Source organism: Nycticebus coucang, chromosome 12, assembly GCF_027406575.1.
Source record: "Nycticebus coucang isolate mNycCou1 chromosome 12, mNycCou1.pri, whole genome shotgun sequence".
In the NCBI taxonomy this organism is placed as follows: Eukaryota; Metazoa; Chordata; class Mammalia; order Primates; family Lorisidae; genus Nycticebus; species Nycticebus coucang.
Genome location: NC_069791.1, coordinates 102872230 through 102891189, shown reverse-complemented (window position 1 = coordinate 102891189; position 18960 = coordinate 102872230). Strand labels below are relative to the sequence as shown.

The following is an 18960-nucleotide window of genomic DNA, read 5'->3' as shown; positions in this document are numbered from 1 at the left end:
GTCGAACGAGACTGCCTGGGCGCTTCCGAGGGGCGCTCTGGGGCTAGGAAGGACGTGCTAATGAAAGCTACGCGGGAGGGAGGGGGTCTGGGTCTGGGCACCGGGTTGGGGCGGGGAACGTGCCGCGAGATCGCTCCACGCACACTGTAAAAGTTCCTGTCCACCGCGCCCAGACGAGCGCTAGAAGGCCAGCTCTTGGGGACCCAGCTCTTCCCTCCGTGGGACCCCTTTGGCCAGGTCATGGGGGCGCAGAGGAAGGGACTTCGCCTGGACTTACCTAGAATTCCCGGGGCGCGCCGGCTGCGGTGGTCTTCTCTTCCGCCCTAGAACCCCGAATTCCCTGGCGCTCTCTGCACCCCGGGCCACACTCACCACAAGCTGGAGGCGGCGAAGGGGGGTGCCTGCTTCTCACTGTGGGCAACTTGGCTGCAGGTCAGCCCCGCCCTGGAGCCCCGGCCTGGGCGTGGCGAGGGTCCCGCCCTAAGGGGGCCCTGACGGCCACCGGGCGGGGGTCTGGAGAGCCGGAGTTCTCAATCCTGGGACTCGCGGTCCGCTCTTCCTCGCGCTGCCTGTGCTGAGGCTTGGAGTTGTCTCGCTCCGGACGCCGGGGCGGGGCGCGCGGCTGTCCCCTCCAGATGCCGGGCCGGGGCGAAGGGGGAGGGATTCCCCTGGTCGAGTTCGGGCTTCCCCACCCTGCGCGGACCCCGGGCTCTGGCAGCCGCCGCGCCGCTGCGAACCGCACTTCAGGGCAGCGCAGCCAGGGCCACCGGCTCCAGCTGGAGGAGGCGGTGGCGGCGCGGTTCGCACTGGGACTGGAAAGGAGGTGACCTTCAAACCCCGCGCTCGGAGAGACCGGGAAGGGGGGCTGGGACGATGGGGGAAGCGGCGTGCACCCGGACGGCCTGCAAGAGCGCGTGCGGGTGGGCTGGGGGGAACCAAGAGGGGAGCTTTCAACAAAAATATAGATTAGAAAATAAACAAAGGAGAGCAGAGAGCGCGCGAGAAAATGTGTGTGTGTGCGTGTGTGTGTGTGTGTGTGTGTGCGCGTGTGTGTGCGCGAGCGCGCGACAGGCAGCCAGCAGCCCGGGCTGCGGAGCCAAAAATAATCCGGTGCGCGAGGGAGCACCCCCTCCCCCTCCCCCTCCCCCTCGTCGGCGCCGCCGCGGTCACGCGTGCAGCCCTGGATTCCAGCGGGCGGCGGCGGACGCGCGACCCGGGGCCTCAGGCTTCTCACCTGCAGGGGGCAAGTGGAAGTTGGCTGCCCGGGGGTCGCGGGGCGTGAGCCCGGGTCTTTCACCGAGTGCTCGAGTCCTCCTCCTCCCGGAGTGGCCGGCTCACTGAGCACCAGCGCCTTCCTCCCGACCCCCCATCGGCGTGGACAAGTGCCCCGGAGAAACGCCAGATAAAGACAGCTTTTTGCCCCAATCCACTTCTGCTCAGAGGAAGTTCTGTGGCGAATCTTCAAATCTCGCGGCCAGGCAGAGATGGAGCCCTATCCAAGATGCAAAAAGTTAGCCAGGCCAGATGCTGTCGGGGTGCCACCGCCGCCCCCCTGCCTCCCAGCTGGCCTCTCCAGCCCTGCCCTCTCTCGGGCCACCCAGCGCTGCACCAGGCGCTGATTCTACATGGAGTTGAAAGATCGTCCTGTTAGCCCTAGAGCCAGAAGCCTCAGAGCTCCTTAATGCCTGCTACCACGGAATAAGCACTTCGGTTGCTCCCGGTGCTGTTTTAAGCAGTTAACATTGAGTCTGAGTCTTCTCACCAACTAGAGGAAGTAGCTACTGTAGACTCATCCATTTCATAGATGCTTAGAGAGGTTAAAGCAACATTTCTCTTTCCTTGAGTTCTACTCTGGACTCTGAATGGGAAAACCTGCTCCCCACACGCTTTTTCTTTTTCTTATTTATTTTCTTTGATGAACATTCCCGGATATTACATTGCATGATAAAGTTTGGGTTCAGAGAGTTATGATTTTTTCCCAGGTCACATAGCAGGCAAGGAACCAGGACCTCCAGGCGGCCTACCTGATCTTATGTGGTGAACCACTGTCCCACCTTGCTTAGAATCTGGGCAGATGACTCTGGACAAGACTGCATTGTAATCGGATTCCAATCTTGAGCGTTTGCTCTGAGTCTTGTGCTGATTTTCCTGTCTCACGATTTGATTGCAGGACTGTAACATTTCCAAAATCAGGGACCATGTTATATGTAGTCCTTTCTCTGGTGTGTATTTCATAGTACCTAACAATTACTAGACTCATTAGGAGTTCTTCCTCTTTATCAGGCTGGGGTTTCTTTCAATAGTAGAATAAAACAAAGAGGGAGCTTCTTGCCTACAATAAAATAATAAAATAAAATAAAATAAAATAAAAAAACAACTGGAATTATTAAAAACCATGCAACATTTGATCATCATGTGGAAAAAACAACTTTGCAAAATTCAGAAAGATCTCTATCATTGGCCCCAATCCTTTTGCAATTGGGGTGGGTTTTTACCATTTGTTTTCTTAGGATCCTCTTTGATAATAACATATTTGTATGTAGACAAGTATTATTTTTTCTTTATACTGGTCTCATCTTCCAGTGATAGCACAATTGAAGCCATAAATCCGGGTTAGTAACATCATAATCATTCCCCCCCCCCAGAAACTGTTTACAATGGGAAAACCACTGAATTTAAATGTAATTGTCTAGCCATGCAGGGAGATCAGATGGGTTGTAAAAAGAGGTATTCTCAATTTAAAAGCAAATTATCAATAATGAGAGAAGAAATAAAAGGCAGTTAATGGGAAGTTCTGCTGAAATATAATGTTTTGTGCAAATTTGCTAACAGGAATGTTTCTTTGTATTTCTTCATTTTTATTCCAGAAGTGGGGGGGGTGGATGAATGCAGTCATTCAAGGCAGAAACATTGGCTATTGTTTCATTGGTAAGGGCTGGGCTCTTGTTGTTTTTTAATATGTATTTTTACTATTGGAAATGAAATAAAACATATTCAACTATCTGAAAACCAAGGTCAGTCTGAGTCTGCTCTGATTTATTTATTTTAGATCAGGAATAGGCTTAGCTACATTGGCCACGAGTGTTGAGTATGACTCATTGGTACGTGCATTGCTACATGGCTTAAGGAAGCTTAATCTGAGTGTGGGGGACATCCATTCCAATTTGCAACAAAATTAGAGTAAAAATCAATATGGCATGCTATTACGCTATTCATTTGGAAAGTACTAGTTTCTTTTTCACAATGACCTTTCTCATTAGAGGTAAAGTTTTTCTCTCATTTCTCCACCTTGAGCCACTGAAAATTAATTGGAGATGCTCAGGTAGACAGCTCCTTAGAACAACTCAGGGCAAGAACCACCCAGCTATGGTAGAATGGTTATGAAGAACATGGAGACTTTGACTCCTCCTACTGGATGTGAAAAATACCTTGCTATTTGTGATGTAAGTAAATGTCATATATTTGTGCCTTCCATAAAGCTGGTTTAAAAAAAAAAATGGAATGACTTTGTAGACTCATGCTTGGCCTAAGAGCTACCTAAAGTCTAAATTTCATCATCACCTCACTTGCAAACTTAAACTCTTCACATGGCTCTTGGTTGTTCCCCAAAGAGCATGTCTATTGCCCTTCTGAATTATCTGACCCCACTTAAGTTGACCCTATTATCTAGAGGTGCTTTTCTCTTTCTGGTCTCCAATTCTTTCACACACTGTTCCTCCAAACTGTACTACTCCCACACGGTCTCTTTTCCTGTCTAGTCTCTATTTATTTTTATTATTTTTTTATTATTAAATCATAGCTGTGTACATTAATGCGATCATGGGACACCATACACTGGTTTTATAGACCGTTTGACACATTTTCATCACACTGGTAAACATAGCCTTCCTGGCATTTTCTTAGTTATTGTGTTAAGACATTTACATTCCAGATTTACTAAGTTTCACATATACCCTTGTAAGATGTACCACAGGTGTAATCCCACCAATCACCCTCTCTTCTTGCACATCCCCCCTCCCTCTCCTCTCTTTCCCCCTTCCCCCTATTCTTGGGTTATAACTGGGTTATAGCTTTCATGTGAAAGCCATAAATTAGTTTCATAGTAGGGCTGAGTACATTGGATACTTTTTCTTCCATTCTTGAGTTACTTTGCTAAGAAGAATATGTTCCAGCTCCAGCCATGTAAACATGAAAGAGGTAAAAGTCTCCATCTTTCTTTAAGGCTGCATAATATTCCATGGTGTACATATACCACCATTTATTAATCCATTCGTGGATCGATGGGCACTTGGGCTTTTTCCATGACTCATCAATTATGAATTGGGCTGCAGCAAACTTTCTGGTACAAATATCTTTGTTATGATGTGATTTTTGGTCTTCTGGGTATATGCCTAGTAGAGGAATTATAGGATTGAATGGCAGATCTATTTTTAGATCTCTGAGTTTTCTCCAAACATCTTTCCAAAAGGAATGTATTAATTTGCATTCCCACCAGCAGTGTAGAAGCGTTCCCTTTTCTCCACATCCACGCCAGCATCCCTGGTCTTGAGATTTTGTGATATGGGCTAATTTTACTGGAATTAGATGATATCTCATAGTAGTTTTGATTTGCATTTCTCTGAAGATTGAGGATGATGAGCATTTTTTCATATGTCTGTAGGCCGTGTACCTGTCTTCTTCAGAGAAGTTTCTCTTCAAGTCCCTTGCCCAGCCTGCGATGGGATCACTTGTTCTTTTCTTGCTTATACATTTGAGTTCTCTGTGGATTCTGGTTATTAAACCTTTGTCGGAGACATAATCTGCAAATATCTTCTCCCATTCTGAGGACTGTTTGCTTGCTTAACTTACTGTGTTCTTGGCTGTGCAGAAGCTTTTTAGTTTGATCAGGTCCCAGTAGTGTATTTTTGAAGCTGCTTCAATTGCCCGGGGGGTCCTCCTCATAAAATACTCACCCAGACCAATTTCTTCAAGGGTTTTCCCTGCACTCTCTTCTAGTATTTTTATAGTTTCATGTCTTAAGTTTAAATCTTTAATCCAGTGAGAGTCTATCTTAGTTAATGGTGAAAGGTGTGGATCCAGTGTCAGTCTTCTACAGGTTGCCAGCCAGTTCACCCAGCACCATTTGTTAAATAGGGAATCTTTCCCCCACAGAATGTTTTTAACTGGCTTGTCAAAGATCAAATAACGGTAAGTAGCTGGATTCATCTCTTGGTTCTCTCTTCTGTTCCAGATATCTACCTCTCTGTTTTTGTGCCAGTATCATGCTGTTTTGATCACTATCGATTTATAGTATAGTCTGAGGTCTGGTAGTGTGATTCCTACTGCTTTGTTTTTATTTCTGAGTAATGCCTTGGCTATTCGAGTTTTTTTCTGATTCCATATAAAACGAAGTATTATTTTTTCAAGATCTTTAAAGTATGACAATGGAGCTTTAATAGCGATTGTATTAAAATTGTATATTGCTTTGGGTAGTATGGACATTTTAACAATGTTGATTCTTCCCAGCCATGAGCATGGTATGTTTTTCCATTTGTTAACATTTTCAGCTATTTCTTTTCTTAGAGTTTCATAGTTCTCTTTACAGAGATCTTTCACGTCCTTTGTTAGATAAACTCCCAAATATTTCATCTTCTTTGGCATTACTGTGAATGGAATAGAGTCCTTAACTGTTTTTTCAGCTTGACTATTGTTGGTATATATAAAGGCTACTGATTTATGAATGTTGATTTTGTAACCGGAGACGCTGCTGTATTCCTTGATCACTTCTAAGAGTTTTGTAGTAGAATCCCTGGTGTTTTCCAGATATACAATCATATCATCTGCAAAGAGCGCAAGTTTGATCTCTTCTGACCCTATATGGATACCCTTGATTGCCTTTTCTTCCCTAATTGCGATGGCTAAAACTTCCATTACAATGTTAAAGAGCAGTGGAGACAATGGACAGCCTTGTCTGGTTCCTTATCTGAGTGGAAATGATTTCAATTTAACTCCATTCAATACAATATTGACTGTGGGTTTGCTATAGATGGCCTCTATCAGTTTAAGAAATGTCCCTTCTATACCAATTTTCTTAAGTGTTCTGATCATGAAGGGATGCTGTATGTTATCAAAAGCTTTTTCTGCATCAAGTGAGAGAATCATATGGTCTTTGTTTTTTGATTTGTTTATGTGCTGAATTATACTTATGGATTTACATATATTGCACCAACCTTGAGACCCTGGGATAAAACCGACTTGGTCATGATGTATAATTTGTTTGATGTGTTGCTGGATTCTGTTTGTTAGGATCTTGTTGAATATTTTTGCATCTATATTCATTAGTGATATTGGTCTATAGTTTTCTTTTCTTGTTGGGTCTTTTCCTGGTTTGGGGATCAGGGTGATTTTCCATTTAACTGAAAGGTCCTTGATGTCAAGGATTTGCTCCCTAGTGCACAGGACCTGCCATGTCCTAAGCTCAGTACATGTTTGGTAAGGTGACACTTCCTTCTGCCCTGAAGTTGATTTCTGGGATGGCTTGAGAGCTCAACCTTATCATCGCCTTATGTAGTTCTTCATTCTTCCAGTTATCAAACATGCATCTTTCTTGAGGCTAGGGCAGTGTCTGTGGTTCAAAGGAGTAGGGCACCACCCCCATATGCCAGAGGTGGTGGGTTCAAACGCAGGCCCAGCCAAAAACTTTCTTGAGGCTAATCCTTCACATAAGCCAGTCGTTTTAGTACGTAAAACTAGGCTCAGTTTCTGCACTCAGAAAAGCATATAGTCTAATAAGATAAGTTAGTTATGTACATAAGTGATTGAAACAGTTTTGAAAGATTTAGCCAATACTGAAGGGGAACATATAGCCAGACATGGAGGAAGGGGAGAGGTCAGACAAAGATCACCTGTAAACAGAGAAGATTAACAGCAATTACCCAGAGAGGTGGGCGAAGGACGATTGTAAAAAAGAGTACAGCTTGAGAGAGTGCCAGGAGCACAGTGTCTTCTTAGAAGAGCAAGAGGAGTCGTGTTGAGTTCCAGTGGTTGGAAAGCAGTGTGGCAGCAAGATCGGAGCTGAAACTGAAAGTATGGGCTGGGGAAGGCTCACGCCGGGCCCCGACTTGCCAAGACCCACCATCACCGTGTGTGAAGGGCCTTCACTGATGTTTCAATGATCATTTCACCCTACTGATACTTCATCTTTGTTGAAGAATTTTCCAGGTGATCAGGGTAGAGGATTAGTAGACTACTCCAAAATACTCCAGGAGTTTTAGAGATTATCAGTGGTATAGTAGATAGGATAGGAGAAGCATGGAAAAAAACAAGTGAACCAGAGACAATCAAAGTAGCCAGTCATCCTTCCATTCCTCCTCACAAAGATACCTTTCAAGTAGCAGTCAAAGAAAAGAGTTTATTTATAATTCAAGTTTATTTATAAATGACTCTGGGTTCAATAAAATTCTTTGCACAAGCCTAATATGACATAAGACCTGCTTTGCCCTCAAGTTCTCAGTTTTCAGGCTTACCTGAAAGCTTTATCACAGTCTGGGTCAACTAATGAACTAATTAAACCAGTCTGAGGACCACAGGGGGATGGATTGCACCTTATGATCCCTCTTCCTCCGTCAGTTCTTGGGCACATGGCAGATACTCGATATATAGTTATTGATTGGTTGAACTAACTCATCATCTATCATGTGGTTCAGGGTTTTGATATTAACCAAGGCATTTAAAACGGAGAATGAGCTACCCAGTGTCCAGGAATGAGTCCTCTTTTTTTTTTTTTTTCTGAAAAGATACAAGCTTCCCACTCTGTTTTAAAATGTTGTTGAAATAGTAAACATGATGGTTTCTCCTATTCTCCTTGGGCTCATCCCTTTTCCTCTCCTGTCTACATCTGGCAAACGATGAAAAAGTAAGCTGAACGGTGGTTAGAACAAGAAAAGTAATAAAAATAACAAGCATGTAACATTTACTATGTAAACTCTTTAGTTGTAGGATCTCATTTAGTCCTCCCAATGTAACTCTAGACGTAAATACTATTATGATTTTCTTTTCTATACATGAGCATATCAAAGTTTAATAATAAAGAAATTTGGTGCCTTGGCCACACCCACAGAGCTGGCAAGTGGCTGTTGATTGTCATAGCTGGCATCTTATCTGTCTGTTTACTAGAAGTCATACTCCATGAAGGCAAGCTTATAATTATGTCAGTGATTTATGATCATGAGATTCCTGGCCCACTGGTCTCGGAGTAAGAAAAAGACAAAGGAAAGCTCGGTAATCTGCAGCACCAAAAGGAGCCTGCATATGTAAAAAGCATTTTGGAAACAAATGGTTTGAATTTGATCAGAATGAAGGAAAGATTCCTGAGTGCTCAGCCTATAATAAGTACAGAATCAGCTATTTCTTTGGTTCAGGGAAGGCTAGTTTATATGCTGTTTAGTGTATCTTTATGACGCACACCATTGTACATCTTTAAGAAACAAGTGGATAAAACTCACGAGTAAGACGGCCTGCTTTCATGCCTTATATCAATGGCAATGTGAACTAAATATATTTTTTAATCGCTTTCCTGTATGTAAAACAGGAATAATGACATGAGGATGAGGATGAAGAAGATGTAATTAATATAATAATAGTTCCTATTAATACAGTGGACATTACAGTTGACTCCCAGCTCCAAACATAACTACTCTTCTTGTAAGTGACTAAGTTAGGAACCACCACGGGATCCAAGTCATCCAATCGAGGTGAAAATTTTTGCTGTGTTTTGGAAAATATTTTCTTGGCCCAAGGGAAAGCCATAGGAAAATACATTTTTTCCTTTGCTTCCAGATGTTTTCTTGTGTGGATGTGACTTCGGATCTGTCACAGATGGCTGTAGCCAGCCTGAGGACAAGACCAGCACTAAATGTGGCAGGAAGGAAGAATGAAGACCCAGAACCTTACTGAGGCTGTGGAGCTGCTAACTCATTCACCATTTGAAACCATCATAGTGCTGCCTTCCCTGTGCCTATGATGATACATCCCCTCATCACACATAGGTCACTACAAAAGTTTTGACACAGGCTGTGTTATGGTCATTCCTTCACTTCCAGGAAATGCAGTCAACAGCATCCTTTCTGATTCACCAGTCCAAGTTTCAACTTGCTCAGCTTATGTTGCTGCTGGGAGGGTTTCATGTGTGTCTGTCTGTGTGGATTTTATGTTTTTTCATTTTTGTGTATCTGAAAACTTCATAATGACCCACGTGTAAGCTTGTTTAAAATTATGAGTGGCCCAAAGCAGAATTTCTCAAACTTAGTGCTTATTGACATTTTGAGCCGGATAATTCTTTGTTGTGGTGGGGTTACCTGTATACTGCAGGATGTTGTACAGGGTGGCTTCCACCCATGAGATGCTGGTAGCATCCCTTCCTCTCCCCACTCAGCTGTGAGAACCAAAAAATATCTTTAGACATTCCTGTGTGCTTCCGGGGTGGGGGAGGGCGGGGGGCGATCACTCCAAATGAGAACACTGGTCATAGCAGAAATAGAACTGCTAATAGTAACATCCTAATAATGACTAGCATTTATTCACTCTTACACTGCAGCAGGCACCACAGTCTCCACTTCCATTCCTATTCTCATTAAGTCCTCATCACAACTCCATAAACCAGGTTTTCTTACCATCCTCCCTCTATAGAAGAGAGAACTGAGGTCTAGAGAAATCAAGACATTTGCTCACACTCATCAAGCTAGTAAGTTATTAATCTGGGATTCAGTAACGACCCCTCTCACCCGACGTCCTGAGAATCAAATGGTATATTGCTAATCCAGGAGACATTTCTCAGCATCATGCTGGCACCCAGTAGTGGCTCAGCAGAAGTCAGTGGTGACTTCCACAGCTACATAGCAGGGTAAGCTCTAAGAAATGCCCTGTGGCCTTGGCCATGACACACTCCAAGTTTTGTGGTTGGCTAGCCTCATGCTTCCACAACATCGCTAACCCTGACAGCCCAGAGCGGATCACAACCTCATTTTCTCCTGCTTTGTAAGTGAGAGCAGGTCCTGAGTACAATGTGTCTTCAGAAAAAGCTGTCACCAACTTTTTAATCACTCCATATTGAATGGTGAACTGGAGTTTCGGGCAGGTTTTATCCTCCTGCTGGGTAAAGCAGTAAGGACTTATTCAAAAGAAAGAAAATACAAACATTTTTAAGAACATACTCTGTGCCAAGCTTGAGCTATGGCATCTAACCACAGCAAAGCCCTGTGAGCTAGGTAGTCCTGTTAGTCCCATAATAAAGAAACTGAAGTGCAGAGGGAAAAAAGTAGATTCTCAACATTTACAAACATAAGCTCAAGACCTCGTATTTAAATCCTTGATAGTCTGCTGTCAGTACCACTGTGGGCTACCCTGCATTCCCCAGACCTCTCTCCACTTACAGGGGATCTGAAGTCTAAGGACATAAAACACATTATGTAAATATTCTAAAGTCCCACTAAAAATCTTTTTTTTTTTAAAACATAAAGCCTACTTTTGAATAGACCCATCCAAAGTCAACCATGAAGGTTAAAAATAAGATTTCTCAAGGAAGAAAAAGTTGCAAGTCAATGTGGTGTAAATAGTTAATGAATTTATAATCAGAACATAAATAGTTTTGCCTTAATGTATTAACCTCTCAGGAGAAAAAAATGTTCCATGTATTAGCAGAGCAGAATATTGACAATCGATTTCTTTCAAATGCACTCACTTTATTTTAAGTCTTAGTCATTTTATTACGAATGGATAAGTAAAGATATTTAAGCCATTTAGGCTGAAATATGCACCTTTAGAAGGAAGAATATGCATCTGTGCGGTTACTGGTGGGTTATAGACGCTCTGAGCCGTAAAGTATCTGTAAATCACGCCCAAAGTATACACATGTTTATCTTTCCCCTTGTGCATTTATTACTTCTATTTATTCTTTACACTTCAATTGAGAGGTATGACACTCTAAACAAGAAAAAAATGACCAGGAATATCGCCTGAGACTATCTAGTGATATAAAGAGATAGAAATATGGGCTGAAATTCAGGATTCTGGAAGCTGAATGTAAACATGTAACGGAAAGTGACCTCTGTGCCATGAAGCACGTCTCCACCAACTCCAGCCTCCTCCGATGGAATCCCCCCACACGGCTACATTAGTCTCGGCTCAGAATGCTCTGCTCATATGTCTACAGATGGTCTTTTGATTTCCCCAGAAGCAAACCCTCAGGTAAGTATTTCAGAGCAGGCAGCAGATTGGGGAGGAGAATCCAGGAAACAAAGTCCCAGTGGCCAGAAGTGGCGAAGTGAATAGGGAAGAGACGAAAGCCAGCAGAAAGTGTGTATCAAGCAAGTGACCACTGTGGGTAAGAATTCTGGGAGCCAGCGTAAAACACGCTCCCTGCCCCCAAGAAAGACCCAACCCAGGGACAAGGCATCTTGAGTATTTACTCTTCAATTTCCATCAATTGAGCGTTAGTTAGCCCCATGCCACTTCCTTGGCCATGGCTAGACTGAAACCTGTCTCTTGGAAAACATTTTCTTGGCCCAAGTGAAAACCATAGGAAAATATATTTTTTCCCTTACTTCCAGATATTTTCTTGTGTGGATGTGACTCAAGTGGTGGCATTTGCAGGTCCACACGGCATGCCTGTTAACAAGGGCATGAACAGCTAGGGATGGTGGGTGAGGCAACAATGTGGCACCTTCTGTATTTTTCTGCATTCTCAACATCCCCATGAAGAGGGAAAAGTTTAGCTTTGCAGGAGCAGTTAAGTCTTGCGCCCCGTAGAAATGAAAAAGCTTAGCATCTCTCATCACCTGTGAAGCTCCACTGACCCAATGTCAAAAGGTCCCGTGGTTGTCGAGCCACAGCAGATGTAAGAATCATCTGTAATGTTCATCAGCATTCAGATCCCTGGCTCCATCCTAGAGATTCTACTCAGGAAGCCTGGAATGAGAACGAGAATTTGAATCTTCCAATCTTCCTGCACACCCCACCCCCCCATGCCACAGCTGTTCCAACTACCTGACGTGGGATGCCAGTGTGTTTAGTCCAACAGCAGAATGACTGTGGATAGGGCTGGGAGGGGGAGGAGGTAGGAGTTTTACATGTTTTTCAGACCTGAGGGCTTTGTGTGTGGATATTTCCCTTCTCTTTGAAAACACGATCCCTTGCTGTGCTCTCAAACTCTCAGAAAAGAGGCAATTGTTGGCAGGGATCTTTCTGAAGCACTGATTATGCACCGTGAATATATTAAAATCTACAGGGATTTTGCAGAGAACCCACAGGAACGCTCAGGAAGTGCCATTTGGAAGTCCCTGGGGCCATAACTCAGACTAAGAAACAGTGATGTCATGTGTTAGGAAGAATAAACACATCAACTTCAGCTTTTACCCTGGCAGGCAACTCAGAGGGGGTCAAACCTGGCTGGAACCAGTTTCTTTACATCAAAGCCCTGCTGGACTCACAGGTGTGATGACAAAGTACAACCAGGTGAAAATGAGTTGGCAGTTTTAGGTGACGGGCAAATTGAGTGAGGTACCATCCTTGCCTGTTGGTAGGTCTTTTGTAGAGAGGATGAAGGGGCAGTGATCCTGGCATCACCCGCGCAGAGTGTTGCAGAGCTGGCATTTGCGCAAGCCCTTCTTTTAGGGTGGAGGAGAGGGCAAAGAAGAAACCAAAGCACAAACCCTATGCCTTACGATGGCAGGCAGAATTGTGTTGCATTTCTTTCTATGTCTCAGAGGTATCAGCGGCCACTAATAGACTGATGAAAGAGCGGGTAACCAAGCTGAGAGGCTGTCAATGAGAAGGCCATCGCTCTGTTTGATTTCTCCACTTTTTCCTGCTTTGACTTATCTCTGTGTTCAAAATCTCTAAGACTTGCTTGCCATTATTCTGTAAGGCAATTAAGCAACTTGGCAATAAAAGCAATCACATTTTTTTTTTCCTGGAGTATTTCACAGAGAACAGAGCAGCACAGGACAGATGTTGACCCAAAACGTTAAGTACTTCTCTGAACACACTCCTTAATGCCAAGGCTACATGATCTGCCGGAGAGCTTGCTTCCATCTCTCCATCCCTCCTCTGGGAGTTTTGTTTTTGCCTCCAACAGTTAACTCTTCCCTCTGCTCCATCTTCAGACTCTCCCAGCTATCAGCATATAAATGTTCTGAAGCCCTCTTATATTAATCTTCCTCCTTCAAAGCTTCCTCAGCCTTAAGTGAACTCCTCGTGTGGGCCTACCTCTAACCACCAGGTTCTTTGAAAAGCGCAATCCATGTTTATTACCGCCAGCTTCTCCACCATCTGGTGACCTCCTATAATATGTTTTTCTGTTTACAACACTCTACCCAGGTGGCTGTCTTAGCATCTTCTTTACAGATTACTCACCCTGGTCCCACCCATGTTCAATTCTTCATCACAGTTGCCCGTCACCTGATGTATTAACCTGGCAACTCTCTGTGGCTGAGAAGCACCACACTCCTGGGCGTCTTCCTGCCTCTGAACGCTCCATCCTCATCTCTTTATCTCAGTAAAGCATGAACCCTGTGGCTACACACCACCCTTCCCAATCATGTTCCTCAGCTTCCCCTTCTTCCCACATTCCCCTTAAATCACTTCCTATCATGTCGCCTATGCCCCATGGCTGCTGGATCCCAAAGCTCTGTGTACCCTCCACCTCTCGGCTAAATTCCCATCCCCATATCTCCAGTCCAAAACACACCATCATCAGCTGGCTATTTGCTGGGCATCTGGGGTTACTCTTGGTTTACAGCCAATCTCTTCACTCACTTGATAGGTATTTATTGAGCACCTACTATTTTTGCAAAAATAGAAACACAAGTCCACTGCCGTGGTTATCTCTTGCTAGTGTAAATGTTTGCTGCAATAATTAGCAGCTCAGAGAAACAAGCATTAACTCTGGTGTCTGTGGTCACGGTGTGGCACAGCTCAGCCGGATACCTCTGAATCAACATCTCTGGAAAGGTTGCAATCCACAGGTCAGTTGTGGCAGCAGTTGGATCTTAAGGCCCAACTAGAGAAGGATCTGTTCTGTGCTTACTGCAGAGATTTGGACAGGATTCCCTTCCTCAGTGGCCCCTGGCCACCCACAGGTCCTTGTCATAGAGGCCTTATCAGCAGGCAGCTTGGGACATGGCAGTGGAATTCCCTTAGAACAAGGAAACACGTGCTCGGGAGGGAAGTGATTAGAGGTGAGACTTTTATGACTTGACTATGGAAGTTATATCCTGTGATTTCAGTCGTATCTGCTCATGAGAAGTGAATCAAGATGACCGGCCCCAGCCCAAAAGGAGGAGGTCATACAACAGTGTGGTACCAGGAGAAAGGGATCATTCAGTGCCATCTTGGATACTGTCACATCCTCATTCCCAGAAAGTGGTTCCAGGGAGCTAGCTCTGCCTAAATGGGAGGCAGAGATATGCAGAGAGGCAGGCAGGGAGGGTGGAGCCGTGTTGTGAAGGAGCTTGCATGCTGTGCTTGGAACTCTGCGCCTCCGATTAAACTTTTCTTTCCTCCCTTGGATCTCTTCATTTCCACTCACCGCATCTTATCTCTTGTCTGGCCTAGAACAACAGCCTTTTAGCTGGACTTAAGAAAATCCTTTCCCCAGCCACATCAAAGAACCATTTGTAAAATTCTCTATTTGCAGGTGTCTGTCTTCCCATCCCAAGAGACGGAAGCTCACCTCAAAGTTGTTTAAGCAAGAAATGCCATTTATGGATACACATGGGTAAAAATTCCAAGGGACAGTAGTTTTCGGCATTGATGGCACCAAATGCTCAAGGGGAGGGTTATTTTTTTCTCTGTTGTTTCTGCCTTCTTTTGTGTTGGGTCCCCCTTGGCACACCGTTTGATTACAATGTCAAGATGCTCCCAATAGGAACAGCCTCTCATATCATATTTTACCAAATTCTTAACTCCAGAGAAAGGGTATCCTTTTTTACTCTATGGCAGCACTAGAAAAATTCTTGGAGTGTACACTCACTGGCTCATCGCTGAACTGTCCTGGTGATCAGCTGGATACAGTCCTCTAAGTGGCCACATCAGCGGAACTGGAGTAGGACTCATCTCTACCTAAACTCCCTGGTCTGAGAATGGCAGACAAGTGATTTTCCCCCGAAGAAAACTAGGATGCTGTCACCAGAAGGGGATCCCAAATTCTGAACAAATAATCAGATAGACAATACAATGCAAATGCTAACACATCATTTATCCAATTAATAACCTCTAATAACCTCATGACTTATAGGATAAAGTTCAACCATCTTTGCTTAGCATATGAGACACTTGAATTGGTACAAATCTGCCTTCCCAGTCTTATCGGCCATGCATTTTGATTTCACTCACAAAACCACACATTTCTTTCCTAAATAGTGTGTGTTCTGCCACACCCCTTTTCCTGGAGGGTTGAATATTGACTTCATTACCTGTTAAGCTATATTCCTGGCTCAAGAGCCAAGTCAATGTCATCATCCTTTTGAAGAATCCACCCAACTTCTCCTGGTTCAACCAGCAGCTCCTTTTACCTTATGTAAATATCTCTATTTCACAGTGGTTTTTTTTTTTTTTTTTTTATAGAGACAGAGTCTCACCTTATCACCTTTGGTAGAGTGCTGTGGCATCACACAGCTCACAGCAACCTCCAAATCCTTGGGCTTAGGCGATTCTCTTAAATCAGCCTCCCAAGTAGCTGGGACTACAGGCGCCGGCCACAATGCCCGGCTATTTTTTTTTGTTGTTGTTGTTGTTGCAGTTTGGCCGGGGCTGGGTTTGAACCCGCCACCCTCAGTGTATGGGGCCAGCACCCTACCCGCTGAGCCACAGGCGCTGCCCCACAGTGGTTCTTAATAGGGGCAATGTTGTTCCTCTGGTGATGTTTGGCATTTTTGGTTGTCATGACAATAGTGGGGTGCTCTGGCATCTATAACAGTGAGTAGAGGTTCAGAGAGGCAGCCCAGTGTCCTGCAAGGCCTGGGCACTTGTCCTTAAACAAAAAAGGATCCAGCTCAGAAGGTCAACAGTGCCACAGTTGAAAACCTCTGTCTGTTGTCACATGTGATGCCTTATATTATAACTACTAATTTTATGTCTTCCCATCTAGCCCATGAGCTCCTCAGGGGCAGGGACACCGCTGCATTTGTCAACATGCCCCCGGCTCTAGGAGGTGCCTGGCCCATAGCAGACGCTCAGCAAATTTTGGCAGAACAACTGCGGGAGAGAATGAGTGTCCAGATGGGCCTGCGAAACACCATCCAAGAAACCGAGTTCCTGGAAGGCCCCATGTTTCCTTAAATGGCCATTGTATTAGAAAATTTCAGCTGCAGGGTGTTTTTTCACCCTTTCCAAGAATAAATTCGAATGAAACATAAACTTCCGAATTTGAAGTCACGTGACTTTCTCGGCAAGTTTATTACCATGGCGCTTCTCGCATTACTGGTCAATAATAAACGCCCTTTCCACTTTTTATCATTTCTAAACACAGTGCAAATAGCTACACTCCCACTAAAATACACACCGCCTCTTATACTTTCCCTAATTTTTTTTTACAAGATGACATTTCATGACCCTCTTCCCCCATCCAATTTTACTTGAAAGAAGAAGGCTGTGTATATGATATCTCTATCTAAGCCACTGCACGCTCCACTGAGGAACGCACACATCACCAGAAGCTCAGTGTAAGGTCTAACACGTTTCTCAGAAAGGACATTCAAATGTCAGATGGAATGATTTACACTGCATGTCAATAAAAAGTACTCCGAGGTCTACCCAGTCAATAAAGCTTATTAGAACAATCTCAGGACTGAGTATCAATACACCCTGATGAGGACCTCTAAAGTCAGACACTCTCTCCAAGCAAGTGGCATTAAATAGGCCATTCTGGAAGGAGAAATAAAATTTAAAGCTTCTATTATTTTGAGAGTTCATGCTAACCGAACAGCATAAGGAGCTGGAGAAATGTGTGTTTATATTCTCATAGTTAAAATCTTCCAGACACCCCTAGACATTCATTCTCTAAACTCCCGTAGACTCAAAGGCCCCGATATGCCAAGTGTTACACCAGGCATGTCACATTCACTCAGTTTTTCTAATGAGTAAACACGTAAGTAGGGCTTTTTCTGTCCATTCTCCTAAGTCATTACAAATATAAATATTGACACCATCATTATGACCCTATGAAATGGGTATAGTACAGCATTATCCCCATTTTGCAGATAAGGACACTGAGGCTCAGAGAAGCTAAGTGAAATGTCCAAGGTCACTGAGCCAGGAAGCAGCAGACCATCATGCAAAGTCAGAAGTCGGGTTCTAGGGCAGGTGTTCCTGCCCACTGTGCGACCCTGTCTTGTATGTGTTTCTTCTAGGTCTCTCCATAGACTAGTATTTCCAAAATCAAGATTCACAAAGAAACTGGATATGTGGCTTCTCTTGACAAATCGAAATACCTGTCCACCTGGGCCTCTTTTCTTGCACAGCAGACTAACTGTGTGGCGCCTGATTCCTGATGCATTTGAGTTTGAGACCCTAGTGTACATGTTTTGTAGATGAAGATGCTGAACCCAAAAGATGTTAAGGAACTTGGCCAAGGCCCCAGATCTAGTGAATGGCAGAGACTAGATTTGAACCTGGCAGGATCCCAATGGAAAAGACCTGGCACGCTTCAACTGAGGCAGTCAAGGAGCTATCCTTTTATTTTAAAAGACATAACAAAGGTGTGGCAGGTATGGGACAATCATTCTAGACTAACATCAATGAAGCCACCATTATCCCTAGGTGTCAAGGGATAAGGAGAGGGAATCATCACCAGAACGCAGGAGGAGAGAACTGTTCAGAGCAGGTGCTTTGAGACGAGGAACAGAGACCTTCAGAGGAGAGACACAGGGCATCTCACAAGCACAGAGCCCCAGGGACGAGATCCTAGTCTCATTCTCCTCTCTCTCTCTCATTCCTGGCCAGGGTGCCCCACACCAGGCAAATCAAATACTGTCAGAGGACCCAGAGCCCCGTTGACGAGGGAGAGAAAACAGGACAGAGGCAGGGGGAGAACTGCACATCTCCTGTAGTGCAGAAATCACCTACCACATAACTCCTGCAGGACTCCAAAAACTGTGCTCTTCCCACTTCACCTGCTCCAACCCACTCAATTTACTACTACTACATATAAATAATATTAACGATAATAGCAAACATAAAGATAGCACTTAAGATGTGACAACCACCATTTTACAAACTTTACTTATTGTTCTAAGTGCCTGCCATGTGTTCAAAACTATCCTCTCTAAAAACATAAAAGGCTAGGGAACAAAAGACTGAAAGATGTTAGCAATCCTCTCCTCTCAAGGCTGAGGTCAGATAAGCTATCACACGGCGACCTTTCATTCGGACCCATGGGCAAACGTGACATCCTGTTTTAAAAGAAAAGGAACCCAAAAGAGTTGAAAACGCTAAGGAACTTCAACATTACTGATCACAGGAGAAATGCAAATCAAAACCACAATGTGGTATCTTACCCTAGTCAAAATGGTTATAATTAAAGAGACCAAAAATAATAGGTGTTAGCAAGACTGTGGAGAAAAGGGAACTCTTTTGTACTGTTGGTAGCAACGTTAGCTAGCACAGCCGCTATGGAAAACAGCATGGAGGCTCCTTGAAAAACTAAAAATACCCACAAAGAACTTAGAATAGACCTCCCATTTGATCCTGCAATGTCATTACCAGGCATCTATCCAGAAGAAGAAAAAATCATTTCATCATAAGGATATTTGCACTAGATTGTTTATGGCAGCTCAATTTACAATTGCCAAGATGCGGAAACAACCCAAGTGCCCATCAACCCATGAATGCATTAGTGCACTGTAGTATCTGTACACCATGGAGTACTATTCAGCCATTAAAAGGATGGAGACTTTACATCTTTTGTATTAACCGGGATAAAGTTGG

General features: G+C 44.1%; 1 protein-coding gene across 11 annotated transcripts in view; it reads right to left on the bottom strand.

Moving 5' to 3' along the window:
* The window catches only part of RBFOX1 (RNA binding fox-1 homolog 1), a 2283260-nt gene that overhangs the window by 1563674 nt on the left and 700626 nt on the right, over positions 1 to 18960 (bottom strand). The window contains exon 1 of one of the 11 annotated variants that reach the window (XM_053556421.1): positions 278 to 412. The exons of the other annotated variants lie outside the window; for them this stretch is intronic. The gene's annotated coding sequence lies outside the window, so the exon portion shown is untranslated. Of the gene's footprint in view, positions 1 to 277; positions 413 to 18960 lie in introns of those variants that run through there. 11 annotated transcript variants of the gene reach the window in all.